At 35.8% G+C, this 23,807-nt stretch overlaps 1 protein-coding gene across 6 annotated transcripts in view; it reads right to left on the reverse strand.

Moving 5' to 3' along the window:
* Window positions 1-23,807, reverse strand: part of LOC120413580 (nuclear receptor-binding protein homolog) — a 132,410-nt gene that overhangs the window by 107,571 nt on the left and 1,032 nt on the right. For 2 of the 6 annotated variants that reach the window (XM_039574468.2, XM_039574471.1), the window contains exons 1-2: window positions 23,112-23,319; window positions 12,384-12,982 (exon numbers count right to left, since the gene is read on the reverse strand). The gene's annotated coding sequence lies outside the window, so the exon portion shown is untranslated. Of the gene's footprint in view, window positions 1-12,383; window positions 12,983-23,111; window positions 23,321-23,807 lie in introns of those variants that run through there. The other 4 variants (XM_052707830.1, XM_052707829.1, XM_039574469.2 and 1 more) reach the window with 3 other exon arrangements.

The following is a 23,807-nucleotide window of genomic DNA, read 5'->3' on the forward strand; positions in this document are numbered from 1 at the left end:
TCTGTATTTTTTTTTTCAACTGGCGATATCTAGAAATTATTGGTCTGATTTTGAATGTTGAAAATAGAAACTTTTGCCAAATTTTCTGATCTTCTAAATATTTTTCTTATGAAAAAAATAAATAGATACACGGGAAAAAATCCAGATTTAACTAATAGTTGAATTCCCAAAGCACGTATTTTGAAATTTTGTTTTTTTTGTTAAATATTAAAAGTCATGTTTTGGGTGGTACAAAATCTGGTACCGGAATAAGTTTTTTTTAGAAAAGATAAGGCCGATGCAAATATTTAAAAAAGTTTTTGTCCATCGGCCCTGGCCGAGGTCAAGAGGGGGGGGGGGGCAAAAAAATAAAAAAAAATATAAAAATTTAAATAACAAGCCATAATCTTCACATTTAAATGAAAAAAGGTGTTTTACAATGCATTTTACACTAGTTCAGTTGTTTTGCAATCATTAGTTGAACCTTTTAGCACTAGTTTTGAAAAGTAATACTTTATAACATTTTTTTTTTATTTAAACGATTTATTGACAAAAAAAAATTTGACATAAAATTTCACTCAGTGTGTGTTTTTTGGAATTGCAAAAAATGTTGTATGGAACTCGTTGCAAAACTTGATTTTTTCAGCACTCTTCGTATTTATCCAATTCGGTGAACCTCGTTGGATAAATGTACGACCCGTGCTGAAAAAATCTTCTTTTTGCAACTTGTTGCATAAACTACTATTAAACGCAGGAGAATGTGTTTTAATTTGATTTCAGCTGGTTGCACTTGAATTTTCATTGAAATTTTGAAGTTTAATGTAAAAATATTTTTTTGCCCCCTGATTTTTCGGGCCAATTTTGAAGGGGGGGTGACAAAAACTTTTAAAAATATTTGTACCAGCCTAATGATTTTACGAAAAAATCTAAAATGTTGTAGAACAAAAGTTCATTTTAAGATGCAAAATCAGGTTTGCAATTTTAAATTTACTTTAACACATTTTTAATAAAGTGCAATTACAAGAAATTTTAAATGAAGTTTTCGGAAAATGTTCAATTTTTTGCCATTTAAAAATACTTGAAGGAAAATTATCCCTGCAAAAAATACTTTCTACAAGCTGAGGGATGCAGCCACTCAAAGCTAAAAATTTCGTGAGAAATTAGTTTTTCTCAGTGTCAGTGTTATCTAATTAGCCTTCATTTTTCAACTCGCGATATCTCGGAAACTATTGGTTGGATTTTAAATTTTAAAAGATAAAACTTTTGTGATTTTTTTTCAATGAAAATTATAGCGACATTTTGAAATGTGCCCAGCATTTGAAAAATGTCAAAAGGTTTTTGATTCCAAAAACAAAAGAGTTGATTCTCAAATTTTTAAATAATGGTTTCCAAAATTGATTGAAAGATTATTCTTAGAAAACATTTCAAGTTTCAGTAAAATCATGGACATATAACATCTAGGGATGAGTAAAATTTCTACTTCAAAAACCTGTAAATTTACTCATTTCTGGTGTATTGTCACTTTCAGTCTATATTGAGGTTATATCACATCATAATAGAGGTCATATCTTACCTCTCAATTAAACACCTTGCAGATTTACACTTTTTTTTACTGTATTACTGGAATAATTTCGTGAGATTTTTTATTGATCATCGTGAATATTCAAAATTCAGCACGATTTTTTGTCTTATGTTTTGAATTTATTTAAGAATATCATAAAATTTAAAAGGGTTAAAAAAAGAACAGAGTTTCCCAATTTCAACTGAACCACCCATTAAAGCATCCCTTCCCCAGCTATTGCTCCCCAAAGTAGCGATTCGGCGAACCCCCTCCCTCCCCTTGGACGGGTCGTTTATCACACAACGAGCCAGAGACAGAATTGACCTTGGATAACAATTTCCGGTGATTAATGATTGAAGTTCACGACCAGCACACCACACCACTTGGGCACGGCACGGATTCCGTCCATTGTCATATATTGTCGTGGTATATTTAGGCATATATTTGTATGGTATGGATGTGTATTGCAGAGAAAGAGAACGGGGGAAAGATTGTATCGATGAGCGCGTTAAGATGTTTGATAAGCTCGCAGAGTGACGGAAATGGACTGTTAATAGATGGTTGCTATTTAGTTGTTTGTATCGGATACGACAAAAACTTTGTTATGTGAAAAGTTGTTGAAACAATCTTTTTCTGATAAGAATGATTGAATAGTTTCAGCAAGATATATTTATTTTGAGGCTTGACCCTGAATAATTAATTTGACAATGCTCAATTGAAAATGATACTAACGTCAAAAGGACAATCAAAGTGCACGTTGTTGATACTACCTACTCATATTACGACCGATCATCGATACAAATCCATCCCAGTATCGTTAGACTTCAGTAAACAGTTCGAGAGGCTTTACTCTAGCATTATATCGTCATGCAGCCAAAAGTCAATAAAGCTTATGACGGCTCATCGTTGTGTGTCGTAAAATGTTGATGGATTATGTAGGTTTAACAGACTGACACATTTACTTTGTATTTGTCTGATCGTTGGCTTTTTTATAGAATGTAAATAATCTTGTAAAAAGTTGTTATAATTTGTTTTGAAGTAAAAAAACATCGAACATTGTTTATTGAAATTTTATAAACTACTAAACCATAATTGCCAAATTACCCCAATAAACGAACGCTTCTCCAGAAGAACCATTCATCGCAGATCATCATCGATAACCAGTTCATAACTTACGTTCGACATAATTGTCTGCAAATGTGAGCAAGCGGATATGTGTGCGTGTGCGGTCACTCCGTATCGAGTAGCTGCCGCTGAATTCGCAGAAACGTGTTCGTTTGCCGCCTCTAAACAATAAATTTATACAAAATTAACTTATCGCACTCACAACACACAGGCACGCGGTTAACTCTCTTTCTCTCTCGCTCTAAACGTTAAACTACCGACAGCAGACCAAAGAAACGATGGACTGTTAGATTTTATGTACATGTGTGGATATCTTTATTGCAAACACACGCAACTCTTGGAAAACCAGACGTGTGTCGATGGTGCTAGTGGTGATGTCCGACGACGGCCCATATGAATGAAGGAGGCACACACACGATCGGCCAAAAACCGAAACAACTTCTTCCAGCCAGCAGAGTTGGAAGTGGACGGGTGGACTCACACATTCGCACAAGGGAAACAAGTGAGGCAAGCGCGGTGTAGAAATGATTTTTACGATGAAAATATTAAAAAATGGTCAAGAAATGGTAAATGCTTTTGAAATTGATTTTGTAATAAGCTGTGTAATCTGGCCAGCTAAAAAAAGTAATGTACTGCATTTTAAAGTTATCTTGTTTTAAATGAATATAGGGGAAATCTACCCATTTTAATCCTAATAAGCGGTCGTGTATGAATGATGCTGGATAATCTAGAGTCTCCCTTGAATTTTACTAAAACCAAGTACACCAACGAGTAGAGCAAGTTTTTGTGAACATTTCTGTTTATTTTCACTTTCACTAAAAGTTATTCTATTTCTTTACCAAGCATTTAACAAAAAAAAATCCCAAGGGTATTCTAATCGAGGCGAATGCATTGGGCCACGCCCATTTTTCTAATATCGGCTTAGTTCTTTTTTCTTCCAACACTCTGTCGAGTGTTGCCATTTGCGCTGACAGTTCAAACGAACACTCACGAAAAGTGGCATTTATAGGGAAAGTTTCCTGGCATCGCTGGCTGTGCTGCTGGTGGTGTTGACGGCCAGCCTTTGTTCTTTTTTGCCTTCGTCTCTCGCTCGGTTTTCTTCAGCCTTCGAGTGGAATGCAAAGTGAAAATTGAAACGTCAAACGACTTGGCGCGTTTGTTTTTTGATGGCGCTTGCTAATTTATTACATTTTTCGGGATTATTCTTCAAGTGAGTGCCTTACTAATGATCAAAAGAACATGTTGCCGGTAGTTGGAAGCAATTTCATATCTTAAGCGCCGTGAAAAAGTAAGCGAAAGTGAAAAGTTAATTTTGGCGATATTCATTAAGCGTTTGAGGGATTCTCGTGTGTGTCACTGTGTGTGCCAACAAAATGATGAGAAGTGGTCTCGCAAAATACAAATTATGATCAAAAGTGCATTAAATGTGATCTTTTTGGCCAGTAAGTGGCATACATTTGCGTGCTTACTCGAGGCGGTGCTGTTGCTGGTAAGTTTATAGCCCAAATAGTATTTTTGGAGCTTTAATCTAGCATCAAACTCTCCATATGACGAAGATAGGTGTTTGATTGGAAAGGGTAGATTTCCCCTACAGCCCCGACTCGAATCATGACCAAAAAATGTTTTTTTTTATATTTTTCATTTTCTTACTTTAAACATCATATTCGAGTTCTGTGACCCCAATTTAGTAATATGAGAATATTTGATTGCCTTTTAAATTGAAAAATTCTTTTTCCAACTTGTTTTCATCGCCATTTTGGCAGCCATCTTCGATTTCAAAATTTTAAATCATTTTAGTGTAGTTTATGGGTCATACTTAAACTCGACCATCAAATAAGACAACGAAATTTTTTTTCCCGAATACCATTTAAAAAAAAAACTAAAATTTTCAAAATATGCAATATAGGCAGCAAACGAAGCGATTTTTTATGCTTTTTCTCTTAGATTTTTTTTTGTAAAATGCAAAAAAAAATCACAAATTACCATATTTTTTCGAAAATACTCAAAATTTTTAAATTTGCAATGTGAGTATCAAACGACGCTAAATTTTGCATGAAGCATACAATCATGAAAACATGCAAAATTTCGCTACGTTTGATACCCATATTGCATATTTTGAAAATTTGAATATTTTCGAAAAAATACGATAATTTGTGAAAATTTTATTATGTTCTAAAAATTAAACTCTAATAAACTGAAAAAGCATACAAAATTTCGCTTTGTTTGATACGCATATTGCAAATTTTGAAAATTTGAGTTTTTTTGAAAAAATACCGAAAAACGAAACTATTGCCACTACGCCCCCCGGGGCATGGCCTTCCTCTAACGTGGGATTTCTGCTCCAGCGCCTCTGACGAGACAGGAGAAACCGGGACCGACGTTTTACTTCACCATCCGATAGAAGCTCAGTGGATAAGGCGGGAATCGAACCCGCGTCTCATAGCATCATCGGGATCGGCAGCCGAAGCCGCTACCCCTGCGCCACGAGACCCACTACCGTAATACCGTAATTTGTGAAAATATTAGAATATTCTAAAAAAATTCGGATAAATTGATAAAGCATACAAAATTTCGCTTCGTTTGATACCTATATTGTAAACTATAAAATTTGAGTATTTTCGCAAAAATATGCAAAATTTAGTATTTAACAAAAATACTTCAATAAAGTGAGAAAAAAAACAAACAAAATTTTGCTTAATTTCATACTCAGATTTCAAATTATAAAAATTTGAGTATTTTCCAAAAAAATACAGTATTTTGTGAACAATTTTGGGTACATATTTATACTTGCAAACTTACTACATTTTCAAAAAATATAGTCTTAGTGAAAGCATTGAAAATTTAACTTGATATGGTTGAATTATTCGATTTTAGATTTTTTTAAATGAGTTATTGTACATTATCGGCGATAAGATTATCGCCGATAAAATTATTGAAATAACGATAACGATAGATTATCGTTATCGTCAGACGATAATATTATCGACGATAATTTTATCGATTAACAACCTTGAAGGATTTATACAATTTTGAGGGCTGGTCACACAAAATCGGCATTTGAATATTCGAAAATCTGAATCTTGAGAAGGGAATTTCTGATTAAAGTGGTGCCAAAGTTTCAGCTAATGATTAGGACTGTTCAGAAAAAATATCTACGCGGAAGTAAAATCGTTTTTTTTACTTTTTATCACTCAAACAGGATTCACAGAAAAACGTTCTTTTCTAATTTTCAAATTTTTGATCAGTTTTAGGGGTCCAAATAAGACATCTTTTACGCTAGAGTTTAGGATGGTACAAAATCAGGTACCCAAAAGTCTGCTTTTTTATAAATTAAGATTTTGAAATTTCAAAATTCAGCCCAGCCTTTGAACATGTACAAAATAAGTGTGTTTGGCCCTTCCAAAAGGTTTTCTTGATTTTAAAATTTCAGAAATATTTTCAAATTTTACAAAAGTTTTATTATTTTAATTTGAAAATAAACCTTTTTCCCAAAAATCAAATTCTAACAGGCTTAGTAACAAGCAGTCCAATTGACAAAGCCCTAAAAAGAAAATATAATTTTCAAAAGGTCCTATCTGCATAGGAAACCCATGAGGGATAGGTTGTTTTGAAAATTTAATCTAGAATATGAAAACAAGACCAAACAAAAAGAGAATATGGATCATTCTAGGTCAACTGAGTACACTTTTGGACTCGACTTTCACCTATGTGGACCAAACTTGGAGGGAACGTTCATCTATTGATAGTTAACAGAAATCCCAAGTTTGATGCTGATTGGACCATCCCTCTGTTTTTGGCACCGCCCTTTTTTAACGATTTTCAAAAAAACTTGTTTTTTTCTTTTAACCATACTTTGCAACTATTTGAGCAAAAGACTTTCTACAGGTTGCTTTTTATAAAAAATTGTCCAAGGAATTCGATGAAAATAAAATTTTAACCCTTAACTGCCCACTAATATTATGTTTAACGTTTTAAGTATTCAAATTCAGTTTTGACAAATTCCTTATATTTTTATTTGTTTTATTTTATCACCATCGTGTTCCCCGGACAATTTTACATAATAATCAATGTAGACCTCAAACTAAAATGAACTGTTGGCGAGATACAGCGATTTTACTGGAAAAGGTTTGATTTTGCGTTGTTTATTGTATTGAAAAAATGAGTTTTATTTTTCAATTCCCTCAAAACCTTATTTCACTCACTGCCCACCCTGCCTGCGTACTAGTCTGTATCACTTCGTGCTCTGCACAGACACAGACACTTGTGTTTCTTTCCGCAATCTTCCTTTGCACCACAATTTCGCAGCAGACCCCCCGCGAAATCCGAACCACCCTACTACTCCTCCACTTACTCTTCCCCCTCCTCGTCCAAAACACAACCTGCCCCATTCAATGCTTTGTTTCCTTTCTTTCTCCCTACTCCTTCTTCTTCTCCTCCTCCTCCACCGTGCAAAAAGTGTGCGAAACCTTTTTCGCACACTTGCAAAACGGGATGAGGGAAGGGAAGGGAGGAAGGGGAAACGAACGAATGATAATCTGTACGATTTTTGCTTCGCTCGTTGTGTATCGCATTTCTTCTCCTTTCCTCTTCTGCTTCTTTCGCCTCCTCTTCGCCGCCAAAACTTGGCCGATTCGCCGATTTCCAGTTCAGTTCACTTCTCCCTTGTTTTCGCGGCTGCCACTTTTGGCTTTCTGCCAAATCATCTAATTTTGTGCAAATTTTCTTATTGGTTTTCGCGGTTGTTGTCTTGTTGTTGTTTTACTCATTTCTTTCTCGGTTTTGCTCGCGACCGCACAATTCGTCTTTCACTAATGTTTTGCTTTGTTGCGAATTTTGTCTTCGTTTTTTTGTGGTTCTTTTTCTTATTGTTTTCCTCTCCACCTTCCTTCTTCCTCCAATTTACGGGGAGAGTTTTATGTTTCGCTTAGATACAGTTTTGTTGCTTTTGCGTCTTTTTCTTCGTTTTCTCTTCCTATCATTTGCACACGCACACACAGGGGGATACACGTTTTTTCGCACAATATCAAAGCGCGGAGAGTGACCACCACGAGGAGAATCGAATTCTCTCACGCACAGATACACCGATACGTATCGGAGCTGGTATCGATAAACGTGGTGCGGGCGCGCGGTTTTTAGAACTTTTTTTTGTTTTTGAATGGGTATTGGTCAGATTGCCTCTTTTTTGTTGTTCTTTGATAAGTAGCGTGCTATTTTCTAAATGAAAGAAGAGGCATCATTCATTATCATGTGGTGCGGTGTGTTGTGGTGTTGGTGCCGATTGGGCGAAACGTGGTTGCGTATGACGTACCGCACAATCAACTTCTGGTTTAGACTACCGGATCCAGGTTTGACAATGTGCTTTTGATAACTTGTAATGCTGACTGTTCTTTCTAAAATTCCTTTTTAGAAATTCAACAAATTCTCGGGAAATATAAAGTTTACAAAGAAAATGTTGTCCTACTCGAAACTTAATGATTTTATCTTTGATTTTCTATTTTCAATTACAATAACTTATTTAGTTTTTGTTTTATTCTTTTTGTACAGTCTAGACTCGATTATGTGAAGACATCCTATAAAATTCAATTTGGATAACTGCACCACAAAAGAAGGTTTTTTTTCTATAAGAATGATGAAATCTACCCAAAATTTTATACATGAATGGAAAAGTTCTATGATATTCTCAATCCACGTAAAAAATAACTTTTTTTCTCGAGTCTTTGTGAATTTCATGATTCTCGTCAAAATTTACGCTTATTTTGTATTTTTTACATTTTTTTAAAGCTTTTTTTAAAATTATTTTTGTATTTTTTTCAGATTTTTTTGATAAATAGGAAATGTTAAACTTTTAACAGCGAGTCCACGAGCAAAGCATACCCATCTCGCATCGACCTCACCAATCTGCCTGAAATTTTCAGGGATTGTTTGTACATATAAAACTAGCATCTGGCCAAAATATGAACACTCTAGGTCAACGGAAAGTGGGGCAAATCGGGACACAAAGTTTGAAGGTTTAAAAACGTCAAAAATCGTAAAAAGTCTGTAACTTGGGCAAAATTCAATTTAATTTCTAAATTCAAAATGCATCTGAAAGGACTTAAAAAATGCAACAAAATGCTGGGAGAAGCATCCCAATTGGTGGAATCTGAAGGGAGTTATTGGCATTTTAGTGAAAAAATAGCACAATTTTCAAACTCAAATAAAAAAGTGTTCCATCCAGATATTAACTCGGTTCGACCTGCAGCTTGTAGGGGACATCTGGGACTACCATCTGAGACTGAGAACGCTTTGGGTAAGGCAGTTTAACATATTAAATAGACACTTTTACTTTTAGTGAATTTTTTGGTTGTAATTTTTTGCTCCGGGGACCCTTTAGATCCCATTTTCTGATGATAATTTTGTCATATTCGTGTTCCTGAGACAATTTCACAATAGAAACATGCATAAAAATGTTTATTTTCATCCATTTTAATCCTTTAAAAAATGAAAGTTAAAAAAAATTGAGATGCTGCTTTTTTTCTGCTGTCATCTAGTATCCTTGGAAACGAACTTGAATTTCAATAAATGTGAATCGAAGATTTTTTTAACTTTCATTTTTTAAAGGGTTAAAATGGATGAAAATAAACATTTTTATGCATGTTTCTATTGTGAAATTGTCTCAGGAACACGAATATGATAAAATTATCATCAGAAAATGGGATCTAAGGGGTCCCCGGAGCAAAAATTTACAACCAAAAAAATCACTAAAAGTAAAAGTGTCTATTTAATATGTTAAACTGCCTTACCCAAAGCGTTCTCAGTCTCAGATGGTAGTCCCAGATGTCCCCTACAAGCTGCAGGTCGAACCGAGTTGATATCTGGATGGAACACTTTTTTATTTGAGTTTGAAAATTGTGCTATTTTTTCACTAAAATGCCAATAACTCCCTTCAGATTCCACCAATTGGGATGCTCTACCCTGCATTTTGTTGCATTTTTTAAGTCCTTTCAGATGCATTTTGAATTTATAAATTAAATTGAATTTTGCCCAAGTTACAGACTTTTTACGATTTTTGACGTTTTTAAACCTTCAAACTTTGTGTCCCGATTTGCCCCACTTTCCGTTGACCTAGAGTGTTCATATTTTGGCCAGATGCTAGTTTTATATGTACAAACAATTCCTGAAAATTTCAGGCAGATTGGTGAGGTCCAAACACGTCCCATACAAAGGGGTATGCCCTGTTCGTGGACTCGCTCTAAGTTAAAAAAGTGTGTTAAGACGGGGAAAATTGTTGCAGACTTACCTTAATGGATGCTAGTTATATGAAAAATTCTCCCCCAAAAAAATACACTTCAAAACATTGCCCAAAAAAAAATCCAAAAAGCCAATGTTTTCTCCTTCTTAATGTTTTTTTTTGTGATCCGAAATTGGGTTTAAGTTTATTTTTTATCATGCTATTTTTTCTTTCAGTATTTCTTTTTTTTTTCGTAAATAATTTTGAAAAGTTTTTTTTCGCGAAGGAGGAAATACGACGTTTAACAATCGTCTTGTTATCGAAGTATTTATTTTAAATAGTTAGTTTTTAGATCTCAGATTTTTTTGTAATAATTACATTACATTATAACTAAAAAAATCAGCAGCAATTTATAATTGATTTAAAAATATATATATAAAATAATCTTTAAAAAAATAGTGAATTTATTATAGTGCGCAAAAATTTAAGGCTTTAAGCGAATGGACACATATTATGAAATGTCGGAGATTTCCAAGAAGTTTACAAAATATCACGAAAAAAATTGGTCAGATTTTCAATGTTAAAAAGTGAAACACTTGTGAATTTTTTGGCTTTTTCAACATAAATAATCTCGAAATTTCAGAATCATAAGTAACCTTTAGAAAGAGCACATGATTTGTTGAGCTAGATTTTTTAATTATTATCAACTTTATTTTTAGGCATGTACAAATTTTATTTGATGTTTTTGTCCCTTGGCTCTAGTCGCGCAAAAAACCCGGTTTCAACTCTGATTTCCGACATTTCAAAACAAAACAATTTATACATCATTACAGATATGCTACTGTTATTATTTTGCTTCTTAAAATAGTAGTTTATACAACAAGTTGCAAAAAGAGGATTTTTTTAGCACGAGTCGTACATTTATCCAACGAGGTTCACCTAGTTGGATAAATACGAAGAGTGCTGAAAAAATCAAGTTTTGCAACGAGTTCCATACAACATTTTTTGCAATTCCAAAAAACACACTCTAAGTGAAATTTTATGTCAAATTTTCATGTATTTTGTCAATAAATCGTTTAAATCAAAAAAATGTTGAAAAGTGTTACTTTTCGAAACAAGTGCTGAAAAGTTCAACTTTTCAGCACCCATTTGAGTGCTGAAAAGTGTTACTTTTCAGCATTTATTTTGAAAAGTGTTGCTAATCGATTCTGTTATTTTTGGTACAGAAAAGTAGGCTATTTCGTCGTTCAAGAATGACAGGAAAAGTAAGTAGTTTCACGACGGAATTGCAAAAACTATTTTTTTAATCGTGTCTTCGGTACCATGTTTTGCAGCATCTTCAAATCTTGTGCAAAAATGCATTTTTTTTAGTCCTCTTAAACATATCAATTTCGAAAATTAAAAATGAGAATTAAACTTTTAGTGACACAAACACAAGTTGAAAAAATCGGGAATTTTTTTTTTTCGTGTGCATGGTTTCTTTCTAAGAAAATCAGAATGATAAGATAATCAGAGAATTTCTCAAGTTGCAGATTTTCGAACATTGCTTTGCTCATTTTGTATGACCAGACCGCAAAATTGTATGGAGCCTTGTATGGTAAAACTAATGATGAAAATGGTTTGGTTCGATTTAGTTTCATTTAAATTAAAAAAAAAAAAAACAAAGAAAAGTGCGAAAACGTAGAAAATTAGTGTAATATAATTTTTTAAGTTTTTTTTTTAATTTATGTGTGTGAATTCAAATTTGTATTGATTTTTTCAGGTCCTCATTAAGTTGCCCTTAATTTAAAAAAAAAACTGTGGCATCCTTTCAAATTATTCATATCATCCTTGCGAAAATCCTGTATATTAACATTGCAAAACAAATCCCATTTCCCGCTTGTCCAGCCTCCAAAACGGATTCTAATTCCCCACCCCGTACTCATCCAATTTTATGTAGCCAGGTGTAGGAGGATGTTGATGTGTGTGGGTTGGTGAGTGCTTTTCTCCCTGTACCTTGCAATTGCAGTGCAATCTTGCGCACACTGCCCCGAGACAGAGATATGAAGTTGATTGTGTTGGTAGATTTGTCTGTTAGTTTGGGGAGGTGTTTTTTTACATTTCCGGTAAATTTACTGAGGGATTTATTTGAATGATGTTAACAAATATAGATTTCTACCAGAAATTTGAAATACATTTTTTCAAAAAGGAAAACTAATAATCATAAGACTTTTTAGATTGTTACTTCCCATTTCCAGCATTGCTAGCGAAACATTCACATCTGCTGTGCGATGCTGATACCTTTTTTTGGTGCTTTTAGCTTTATTCTTTCCCAAATGATGATGTTCACGGGGGAGCTAGCTCTGCTAGCTTAGCGGTTTCCAATGATGGTGCAAAAAAATCGCAAATAAAATGGTATTCATGATCGCAAACCAGAATCACGACTCTGGAAAATCCCAGTTCTGGGCAGGTGAGGTTTACAACAATAACAAAAAATGCATAACAAAAAGTGGTAGTTTGGATACTCACCCTAACTGAACTCCTGTTCTCAGGCAGCACTCTTCCATTTAGAGTTCGATGGTATTCCGGCCGGATTATTCCACCAACATATGCACAAAAACACTCAAAACTGATGATTACGATGGTGAGAACTCGACGAGAGTTTCGTCGCACCGGCTATCCACTCACTAGCAGCACTCACGCACTCATAGGGCGCACTCAATCGCAAACGATGAGAGCCTTTCTTCTTCTTGCGCCGACCCGGAACTCTTCACCACCATCCACTCACGATAATTAGTGATATGAGTGCGCCACCACCCACACGGCGGAACTCATGGAGAGTGTACAAGCGAGAGATGAAACAGGGAACTCACTGCTCTTTCTCACCTTGGTGTTGTTGCTGTTGTTGTCACTCACTGTTGCACACCAGTTTCTGGAGTTGAATCAATTCTCGACGGAATGTTTTGCCATCGGAACGATCACTAACTTCTGCTGCACACTGCTGAAGAGTTGCTTCCTCGACGTGAAACTCCAAACACTCTTCAATCGCACTCTCGGATACTCTCGCTCGCCCCGATTTTTTTTTCTCCGCTGATTATTTTGTATTAAAATATGAGGAAATTAATTCACTAATATCAGAAAAAGGAGAATAAACGAAAAATATATAAAAAAAAAAACACATAAATTCAAGGTTAAACCGGCGCTTCTGAGTTCGCCACTTTGCTTGTGTGGTATCCTGCTTGCGTGTGGGAAAGAGTCAGAGAGAGAACACGTTCCAGCCCCCAACTTGTTAGAAACCACCCCCACCCCCAATGGGGATCCCCACTGACGGGTTCCCTTTACCTCGCGGCGATCAAGACATGAAGGAAGGATAGAAGAAGGAGTAAGAGAAGGAAAAATACAAAATAAAGTTTGTTCTTCATTGGTTCTTGCCATTTTCATACACTGCTGGTTTGGCAGGCGGAATGACTGCGACGACGGCGGCACACATACAAAAAAACTAGCTTACATACGTGTCGTTCAGAATCAGCAGGTATTGAAACAGTACGATCCGTTATTTTTTTTTTTTTGTAAAACTAATTGAAGAGTGCAAAACAATAGCATAGAATACTAAATGTTTATACTACTAAACAGCAAAAACTCCTCCTCACCTTCGTCAAAAAAGACACTTAATAATACACACTGCATGGACAATTTTTGTAAACACTGCAAAAAAAGTTGCAACCGACGCGTTTCAAACTCAGCACCATCAGTGAGGACTTGCGCCTTAGCCCGCTCGGCCATCAGACCGAGGAAAAAGGATAATCGCATATATGAGCTTGACGTTTCGGTCAAGTAGGTTTCCCGTACATCAAATTTTATAAAATAATGCAAAATTCATTTTACAACACGCCCTTTTACACGCAGCTGGATTACTACTCAGTTTTTTTTTGCTGTGGACAGCATACTGAAATCTACCTTACAACATTAAAAACAACACAACGGTTTTCTGCAATTTAATTATATTTGGAAATGTAAATAACTTGGGAGTGTAGTGTACAAAGTTTAATTTTAGAAGGTTGGAAAATTTTACGTTGGATATTACGTCTTTTTCGTTTTATTTTCACGTGAATTTATGTGGAATAAATAAAACACATAAAAAGATGTAAGTTTACAAATTTTTAGAGGTAATTTTACACATTTTGTCATTTAATCTGTCAATATTTCCAGATGTAATATTAACATGATTTTTTTTAATGCTGTATGCTTTAGTTTTGCATTCTTTCAAGTAAAACTTTCAAAATTAAAAATCTTAGAAATTCGTTTGAACTGTTATTTTATTTACTTGCCAGCATGTTTTTGATGTAATATTAATATGATTTTTTTAATGCTGTATGCTTTAGTTTTGTATTCTTTCAAGTAAAACTTTCAAAATTCAATGCTTCGATATTTGTTTGAACTGTTATTTTATTTACTGGCTTGCATGTTTTTGATGTAATATTAACTTTATTTTTTTAATGTTGTATGCTTTAATTAAGTATTCTTTCAAAAAATAACATGATTATTTTTTATGCTGTATGCTTTAATTTTATATTCTTTCAAGTAAAATTTTCAAAATTTAAATTCTCAAAAATTCGTTTGAACTGTTATTTTATTTACTTGCTTGCATGTTTTTGATGTAATATTAACATGATTATTTTTAATGCTGTATGCTTTAATTTTGTATTCTTTCAAGTAAAATATTCAAAATTAAAATTCTTAGAAATTCGTTTGAACTCCCTCTCCGATTTCAATGAAACTGTGTAGACTTACGTAAATATTAAAACGAGACAAATTGAAATGCTTTCCAAGACAAACTTATGGGAAATTGGACGGACTTTCCGGTGAAAATATTCACGAGACTGAAATATCAAGTCTGTCATATAGAAATTGCCAAAAACCACAAAAAAAAACTATTTTTTCAACATTTTTTTAAACGCTGTATCTTCATAAGGATTGGCCATAGGACAGTGGTCAATACGGAGACTTCTTTGTAAAATTGTCTGGAAAATCGATTCCCGTATTCAGTTTACAATTTTTGACTTCTAGACCACTTTTCAAAAAAAAAAAAAAAAAAAACAACTGCTTTAGTAAATGATTTTTGTATTTTTTTAGGAGAGAAATAACATTCTGCAGTTTTCGTCAAGCTTTTTGTCACATCTTAAAGTATTTTCACAAAAAAAATTAACGGGCAAAAAAATAATAAAAAAATAAAATTACAAGCCTAGGTTTCAACATTTGGATGAAACAAGTGTCATTAGTTTTCAAAATATCGATGTATTGACGGATTTTTTTTCGCGAAAAAAAAACTTTGTGCCGGACTGTACATTGGTATTTCATGAAAATTTAAAATGTCTTCAAAGGAGTTCAACCATGCTAAATATGATTTCAAACGCAGGAAAATGCATTTTAACTGGTTTTCGGTTGATTAATCTTTAATTACATTTAAGTTTTTTGCATGTTAAATGGAATAAAAGCAGAAAATTTTTCGCGTTAGCAATATTATATACCAGTGTTGCCAGTTTTTTTTAAATTATTTATTATTTGTAAATATGAAAAACGTGATCAAACAAATAAATAATAAAAAAAAATATCAAAAAGTATTTGCAAAATATTTGCAACAAACAACTTCACGGTTGAAAATCGAAGAATGCTGTCAGAATTGAGAATTGAGCATTTATTTAAGTTTTTCTCTCATAAAAAAACATATTTTCAGGGAAAATCACTTTTTTCCGGGTCGTAAAATTCAGTGGAAAATTAATTGTGTCTTCAGAAGAGTTGTTGTAAATGGAAAGGGGCAACTTTTGGTGTGGTTGAAAATTAGGGTGGTTCACGATCTAACTAAATCTAACTTTTCAGAAATATTTTTGGGATTTTTTATTCTAAGATACCACAATTTTATACAGTATACTACGCCTTCATAATCCAAATTTAGAGAGAAAAAAACCAACATTTATTATTTTTTGACAAGTCAGTTTGGACTGAAGGGTAAACAGTTACAGCAATTTTAAGGTGAAGAAAAATGCAAATTTAAAACTTGAATAGCTATGAATATCTAAAAAAAAGCGCCAGGTTGCATTCAAAAGGGGAGATCTAGCACTACAAACACTTTTTCAGGGGTGTTTTTCTTTAAATTCGAGATATCTTCATTTGAAAATGTCTAATCTTCAAGGGAAAACTGTTTGGGACCACCAAAGCCAAATTCAAAACGTTACTTAATCCACCTTTAGGTGGTTGGTGCCTTCCTCACATTCATAAAGTAAAGACACTACACATCCTCAAAAAAGTGTATAAATAACACTTATTTTTTATCAAATTATCTGAGATCCGGCCTCAAAAAAGTGTATCAAAAACACTAAAGTACTTATAACTTTTGATAGGGTTGTCAGATCTTCAATCTTTTGGGCTTGTTGGAAAGGTCTTTTGATTACCTATCCAACGGTCGCATGATAGATCCGGACAACTTTTTTATCAAAATATTTGAGATCCGGCTTTAAAAAAGTCTATAAATAACACTTAAGTGCTCATAACTTTTGATGGGGTTGTCAGATCTTCAATCTTTTTAACGCGTTGGAAAGGTCTTTCAAATACCTTTCTAATAATATATAGCATGACGGATTTTCTTACAAAAACCACCCTTTTTACAATCTTCCGAAGTTAAGCTAAAATCGTTTTTTTAGCATAACTTTTGAAGTACTTTTCTAAACTTCATTATATTAACTAGGGTCTTGTGGGACCCCAAGACGGATCGAATGAGACCAAAACGGTTCAAATCGGTTCAGCCAGTCCGGAGATAATCGAGTGCATGTTTTTCGGTGCACGGACTCACATCCAGACACACGCACAGACATTTGTTCAGAATTTGATTCTGAGTCGATAGGTATTCGTGAAGGTGGGTCTACGAGGTCAAATGAAGAAGTTCATTTTTCGACTGATTTTAAAGCCTTTCCTCATTGAGGCGAGGAAGGCAAAAATATACATTTCCAAATTTTTCCATTTCCAATTTGTCCGCTGAATCTGAATCTGACTTCAGAATTGGGCCAAATTTTTAAAATATCTATTTTTGGTTTCTTTGCAAAATTTTCATAGAATTAGTAAAAGGATTGAACTAAAAAAAACGCAAATTACGATCCAAACCGGCAATGTGTTATGAGGACCCGCCCAAAGTCACGACTTCAATCAATGTTTTAAGGGCTCGCTCTCCCCCAAATTACCCGTGACAAGTTCTAGCACTTTACGACAAACGGAACCCCTTTGCCGAGGCAAGACACTGCTGACTGCCGGCTTCTTTCTGGTTGATGCCGATTGCAATCTCCATTCGCATAAAAAAAGAGTTCACAGAGTTGGCTGTAGTTGTATAGTAAAACATTCTAATCTTGTCCTCGTATGTAAGGGGCTGGTTGGCTGTCCATCATCCACGCGAAGACCGCTCTTGTGGCCACTTGCTGCATCCTCCAACCACCCAAACTCGTCCTGCCTGCCCCGTTGGACAGGACAGGGGCAGAGCAGGTGCTGGGTCCACGCGAGACGCGACACAAAAGTCGCGCAAAAGAACAGGAATAGTGGCATTCCGTTTCGTTCCAACGCTGGGCCGAAAACGGGGGCTGGTTTTGTCCACACGGTTTCTTGCTTTCTCGCTTGAGCTGCCACGGCCCGGCAGACGACGACGACGACGACGGTGAAGATGAGTGCGCGGGTGAAAAAGGGGTGGCAAGAATGACGGCGGCGGCGGCGGTGGAGGAAGAATCGAACTCGTGCAAGGCTGGCTGTCGGTCGGACAGTGGTGCCAGAAAGGTTTGATGTTTAGCTTTTGAAGCGATTGAAAAACAATTGCTAAATTTTAATAGAACAAAAAATAGTCACAAATCGATGCCTCAGTGCTTTCTTATGATAACTGGATAGGAAATCCAGCAAGCCTAGAACAAGAGACACAGATGCATAGGAGTACAATGTTAGAATACGTTGGAATTCCATTTATTATTTGGCGAACAAAGCTATCCGAGTGCAACCATACCATATCTGACTAACAAGGCTTATCGGTATTCAAATATGAGTGACTATTGCCATACGGTGAGATAAAGGCAGATTAAATAGTAGAGATGCTTTAACTGCTAAGATACCAATTGGGTCCTTAAATTAAGCTTATTTTTTTTGTTTACAACAATAATGCTTATTTGAAACAGCACAATGACATTTTAAACCAATTTTGAACTCGTTGGTTTCAATTCTACCTAAATTCCGATCACCTTCTCTTTGACTGCATTCAAATGATTGCTGTCACTACGTAGCGTCAAACAAGCAAGAAAGAGAGCAAAAGATAGAGAAAGCGCATGTGCTTCATGCAGTGCGTCTGCTCGAGTGTTCAGCTTGGCATTCGTTCGTTTCCGCCTCGTCTCTTCGTGATAACGATCATGGCAGGCGCGCTCAGTCGGCGTTCAACGATCATGTCGATGATGAAAGCTAACTGAACAGATCTTTTAAATTTCAGACAAATACTAGGTCTATCCCGTACCTGCAGAGTTCTGTAATTCTGCACAAAACCGGCAGCAGACCGTTCCCGTACTTGTCTGGAGGTAGTTTTTATTTTATTTTTTGCTTTTTTTTAAAAGAAACAGAACTTCTGCAAAAAAGAATTGAAGAAAAGTATCTCTGATTTTAGGACCCAAATTAAAAAACATGAAAGGTCAGAATCTCAGAAGTATTCGCTTTGGGGTGACTAATGTTTTTTTTTCTAATTTAAGAAATCGTCGCCGTCATGCTAATTTGTCGTACGTGCATTTTGGGCTAAATTGAGTTAAGAACGCCATTTTGTGCAGCTCAAAATGCCTCACCTTTTGACCTTCACAGATACCAAAAATTAGATTTCAATCCGGAGATATTCAACGAAATCCGAAAAAACTGCTTGAATTTTTGTCATATGAAAGTAGTTTTAATCTTGTCGTGCTATCTTGTCACTCCCTGAAAATTGACAACTGCGACAACTGGCCAGAGGGATTTCAGGTCAGAACGCGTTTGGCGCACGTACAAGTTAGACTACCGTAAACATTTCGATTATATTTCGGGACTTTATTGTCCAAATTCAAATACTCATAATTTTGCGAAAAATCAACCGATTTTGATTCTTAAAGAAGCATTTGAGCATTTCGGGCCAAACATTTCGATAGGGCGCAAAGTCAAAAAACATTTTTTAATTCCTGTTTGAAGAAGAAAATTGACTGATGGTATTTTTTACTGGTCATACACCCAAACGGTGGTCACATTTTTTGCTGCAAATCCGCATATAGGGGCGATATAGGGGAATGACAATTTTGTCCGTTACCGACAATTATAACCGATCAATTTCTTAATTGTTGATCCGACATGCTACCACCGCGCCACGAGAGACAGAGCACAAACATATTCTTCTTTCTAACCAGTTGCTCGAGGCCGGTTCAGAAGATATGAGTGCTGGTGAGGTCTGCAGATCGCTGACATGTCTACACAAGGGCAAAATTGATATACGAGCTTGCTGCAAAATCTGTTGTAAAAGGTAACATTTTTTGTAGCAAATCCACTATGACAGGTTTTGATACATTTTGTTCCTTGTCGTCCTTGTAATCAGTGAAGTTTTGTGATATATGTGAAATGATGCAGATCTGGTACATATATCATAAAATGCCTTGATTTTTATTTTGTAATTTGTTGATTAAATTTTATTGGATACGACAACATGTTAATTTACACAGTTTATCAGGTCAAGGAAGAGCAAATTAAATTTTGTATTTAGAGGAAGTTTTTCTACAAAAACTTTTCAAGAAAAGTAAACCAAACTTGGTTGCGAAGTAACTATATTCGTGCTTGCCATTTCATTAGGGCACACAATTGTGTTAACCATGAGTGTGTCCCTTTCACACCTAATGTAAACTGTCATTTGAGTGAAAGGGATACACTATTGTTTACAAAAGTTATGTGCCCTTTTGAAATATTAGCAAGATGAAAAGGTAAGTTTATAGCACAAAAAGTTTCTCAACTATGAAAAACTAAAGCAAAAGGACAGAGCACATCTCTGGAGGTTTTTTTTTTTTGAAATGGTACAATAAACCAAATTTTCAGTTTTTGCTTTTTGGGTGTTTTTAATACACCTGAATCAAGGCGGTTTCAAAAACACCCAAAAAGCAAAAACTGGAAATTTGGTTTATTGGACTTAAAAAAAAAGTCCAGATCTGAACCAATTTGTGTGATTTGGGGTAAACATCATGATGAGCCCTTACGTGTTTTTTGCCTTCCTCGCCTCAATGAGGAAAGGCTATATAATCACTCGAAAAATGAACTTCTTTATTTGACCTCGTAGAACCACCTTCACGTATACCTATCGACTCAGAATCAAATTCTGAACAAATGTCTGTGCGTGTGTCTGAATGTGAGTCCGTGCACCAAAAAAATATGCACTCGATTATTTCTGGACTGACTGAACCGATTTGGACTGTTTTGATCTCATTCGATTCGTCTTGGGGTCCCACAAGACCCTAGTTAACATTACGAAGTTTAGAAAAGTACTTCAAAAGTTATGCTAAAATAACGATTTCAGCTAAACATCGGAAGATTGTAAAAAGGGTGGTTTTTGTAAGAATACCCGTCATGCTATACATTTTTAGAAAGGTATTTGAAAGACCTTTCCAACGCGTCCAACACATTGAAGATCTGACAACCCTATCAAAAGTTATGAGCACTTTAGTGTTATTTATACACTTTTTTGATGCCGGATCTCAAATATTTTGATGAAAAAGTTGTCCGGATCTATCATGCGACCCATCGTTGGATAGGTAATCAAAAGACCTTTCCAACGAGCCCAATAGATTGAAGATCTGACAACCCTATCATTAGTTATAAGAACTTTAGTGTTTTTGATACACTTTTTTGAGGCCGGATCACAGATATTTTGATAAAAATAAGTGTTATTTATACACTTTTTTGAGGCTGTGTAGTGTATTCACTTTATGCGAGGAAGGCACCAACCACCTAAAGGTGGATTTAGTAACGTTTTTTTTAATTTTTCAATAGAATTTTTTTTGCAATCAATCTGCTTCTTGGAGGGCGTGTAAGCAGAGTACTAATGAATGGAATAGTAGAACAATCTGGAATGTTTACATTTTAATTTTGTGCCCCAATTAAACATTTGGTTCGATTTCGGGTCAAATGAAACTATAATGAAGCTCGAATTCGAAGAATCGGTCAACACAAGGCATCCAACAGCGTTACTTGTTCAAGGGAATCGTACTGCTATGCTTCAATGATAGAAGTAGAAATTTTTAAACAATTCAATTAGGTATTTATCGATCAATTTGATTTGTTCTAGGAACGTGATTTTTTTCAGCAGAGCTTTGCAAGTGTGTCCTCTACACAATCCACGAAACAGATTTTGAAGAGAATCCATTTATCAAAAAATATGTTTTGGGTTTTAGTTATCAGGAAAGATTTTTAATGAGAAAATGTAAATTTTGAAAAACTTTAGAAAGGATTAAGAAGAGTCCATTCCTACCTCAGGACGAATAAAATTGAATAAATAGTTCTTTTTGCCTGTCTTACAAAAGAGAGGTATACGGAATTTAAAAAAAATGTTTTTAGCCAATTTAATAATGTTGGAATATAACAACTTTTGAAAATCCTATTTTTTGACGTTTGATAACGTATTATTTGAAGATAGCTTCATTCGGAAAAATCGAAATAACACTATTTTTGCACCAATCGATTTGAAATTCAACGCAAAGTGGGTACTTTCCTAACACCGACGGGAAGATCCAGTACAAAGAATGCATAAAATTGGCCATCGAAAAGCGCTTTCCTAACACGGATGTGAACTTCAAGTACCTAAAATGCATGCATTTTTAAGCGTTTACCAAACCAATCATTGACATTGTAGTACATCACGATAAACTTCAATAACATGAATTATTCGTTATTCAACGCTATTCCGGTTATGTCACGGCATAATTCCTTTGATTTTTTTTTAAACCATGAATGCCAAAATACATTGTGGGTTATTTGCAACAACCTTGTAACCCAACAGGAAACTTTACCGACTGTATAAATAAGTTGAACAACCGAGGGCTTTTGTTAATTTGATTTGGTTAACCGCGGTGGATTTTCTTGAAATAATTCGAACTGTCAAAAATCCACCAAAGCATCTACCGGTGGATACTTTTCTACCACAGTGCGAATTTTTGTGCGATCAATGTGGTAGATGCTTTGGTGGATTTTTGACAGTTCGAATTATTTCAAGAAAATCCACCGCGGTTAACCAAATCAAATTAACAAAAGCCCTCCGATGTATTGCGGTTTAAACTTCACAAACCACAATTCTCTTGTTAACATCCACGTAGTTATTTCTCGAACCAAACTTTCCAAAGCTAGTACTGCCCCACAACTACACCGTGAACCTCCCCAGAACCATTGCGAAAGCAAGTTCCCGGAATCCTCCGGAGTACATTCCATCACGACGACGATAACAATCCTTCCAACACTTCTGGCATCACTGGCCGGTCCGTCCACCTAAACAGGGAGTGATTCTGGCCTGTATTTTTTTCCTTCTCCTCTTGCCGTGCTTCCTTCTGCTTTCAATCGTTCTCTCCCGCTCTTACCAACACCGTGGCCGTCGTCGTCGACCGTCTTCCGTCGACCTCCCTCGCGACCTCCGTCCCAGACCATCTTTTTCTCTGTCTCGCCCCAAGAGGCAAGAGGAGAGAGCGCGCGGGGTGCGTGTCTGGCGGCCGGGGACACGGGATTTTCCTTCGGGGGAATCGATGTCTGGGGCACGGAATTTCGGATTGCGGGCAACTTCCGGGCGTTTGATTCGGGTTGAGTCGCTATCAGCGGTATGAAATGAGTTGATTTCTTCCACGAAACACTTTTCAGGAGAAATTTTCCGCATATTTTCCCCCTGACACACGGTCCAAAGGCTGGTTCTTTCTCTTTCCCCCACGCACGCACACGTCTCGGATAGCAGTCGGATACCAAACAAGCAAAAAACCTAAAAAAAATCTTCAATTTTCCAACTCTAGGAAGCGTTTTCTTCCTGGTCCACATTTGCTTTTGGGATAAAATCTTCTTCCCCAACCCGAAGCACACCATCTTCCTGCTCTTCCGCAATATTTAGAGCATCACTTGGCCACCGTGTTCCCCCCGTCCGCACTCGGTGAAACCAGCAATCCTCGCCGGGAAAAAATCCTCCTCCTACTCCTGCTGCTCGAAACTCTTACTAACCAAGCTGCACCGTTCGGTTCAAACCCACGGTGTGATCCGGAACACAACACGACTCCGCTCAACTCAAAACTCCCGGACGAGACGTCGACGACGTTTGCAAGACTGCGGTGGAAAAAAGATTGGCCTTTTTTTTTCCTCCTGCTCGATCTCGATTTTCTTCCCGACGAATGAACGCACGAACGAACCGATGAATGTCTGATACTGAACTGAATTTGACAACTCAAGCAGCGCAAGGAAGGCGTGTTTGAGCGGAGCTGTCAAGTGGTGTGCACGCTCGCGGCAAGTTGGGTGAGTTTTGAGTTGGAAGTAGCCAGTGACAGATGTGCAGAAAAATCTGTGTTTTACAGATTTTTCGATCCCGAAAATCGCGAAAATCACAAATATTTGCATGAACAGAATGTTCAAAATCGATTGTATTTAAAAATTTGAACCATTTAGTTACTGAATTAAGCTTTGATATGATTCGAAAGCTTAAATCTGCAGTTAAAAATTCGAAAGTTTTCTTTAATGAATCCGAAATCGACATGCTACAGATCAAATACAGATTTATTTTCAGAGCATTACAGAATTCCCGTTGAATAATCTGGCACCGTTGATTTGTGACGATGGCATCGTGTGTGACGCTTGTTGAGCTTCATTACCGTCACGGAATGGCGTCGAAAGCTTCGCCTAAAACAAAAGCTTTGATGTCGATTG

The sequence above is a fragment of the Culex pipiens genome, chromosome 2 (assembly GCF_016801865.2).
Source record: "Culex pipiens pallens isolate TS chromosome 2, TS_CPP_V2, whole genome shotgun sequence".
NCBI lineage: Eukaryota > Metazoa > Arthropoda > Insecta > Diptera > Culicidae > Culex > Culex pipiens.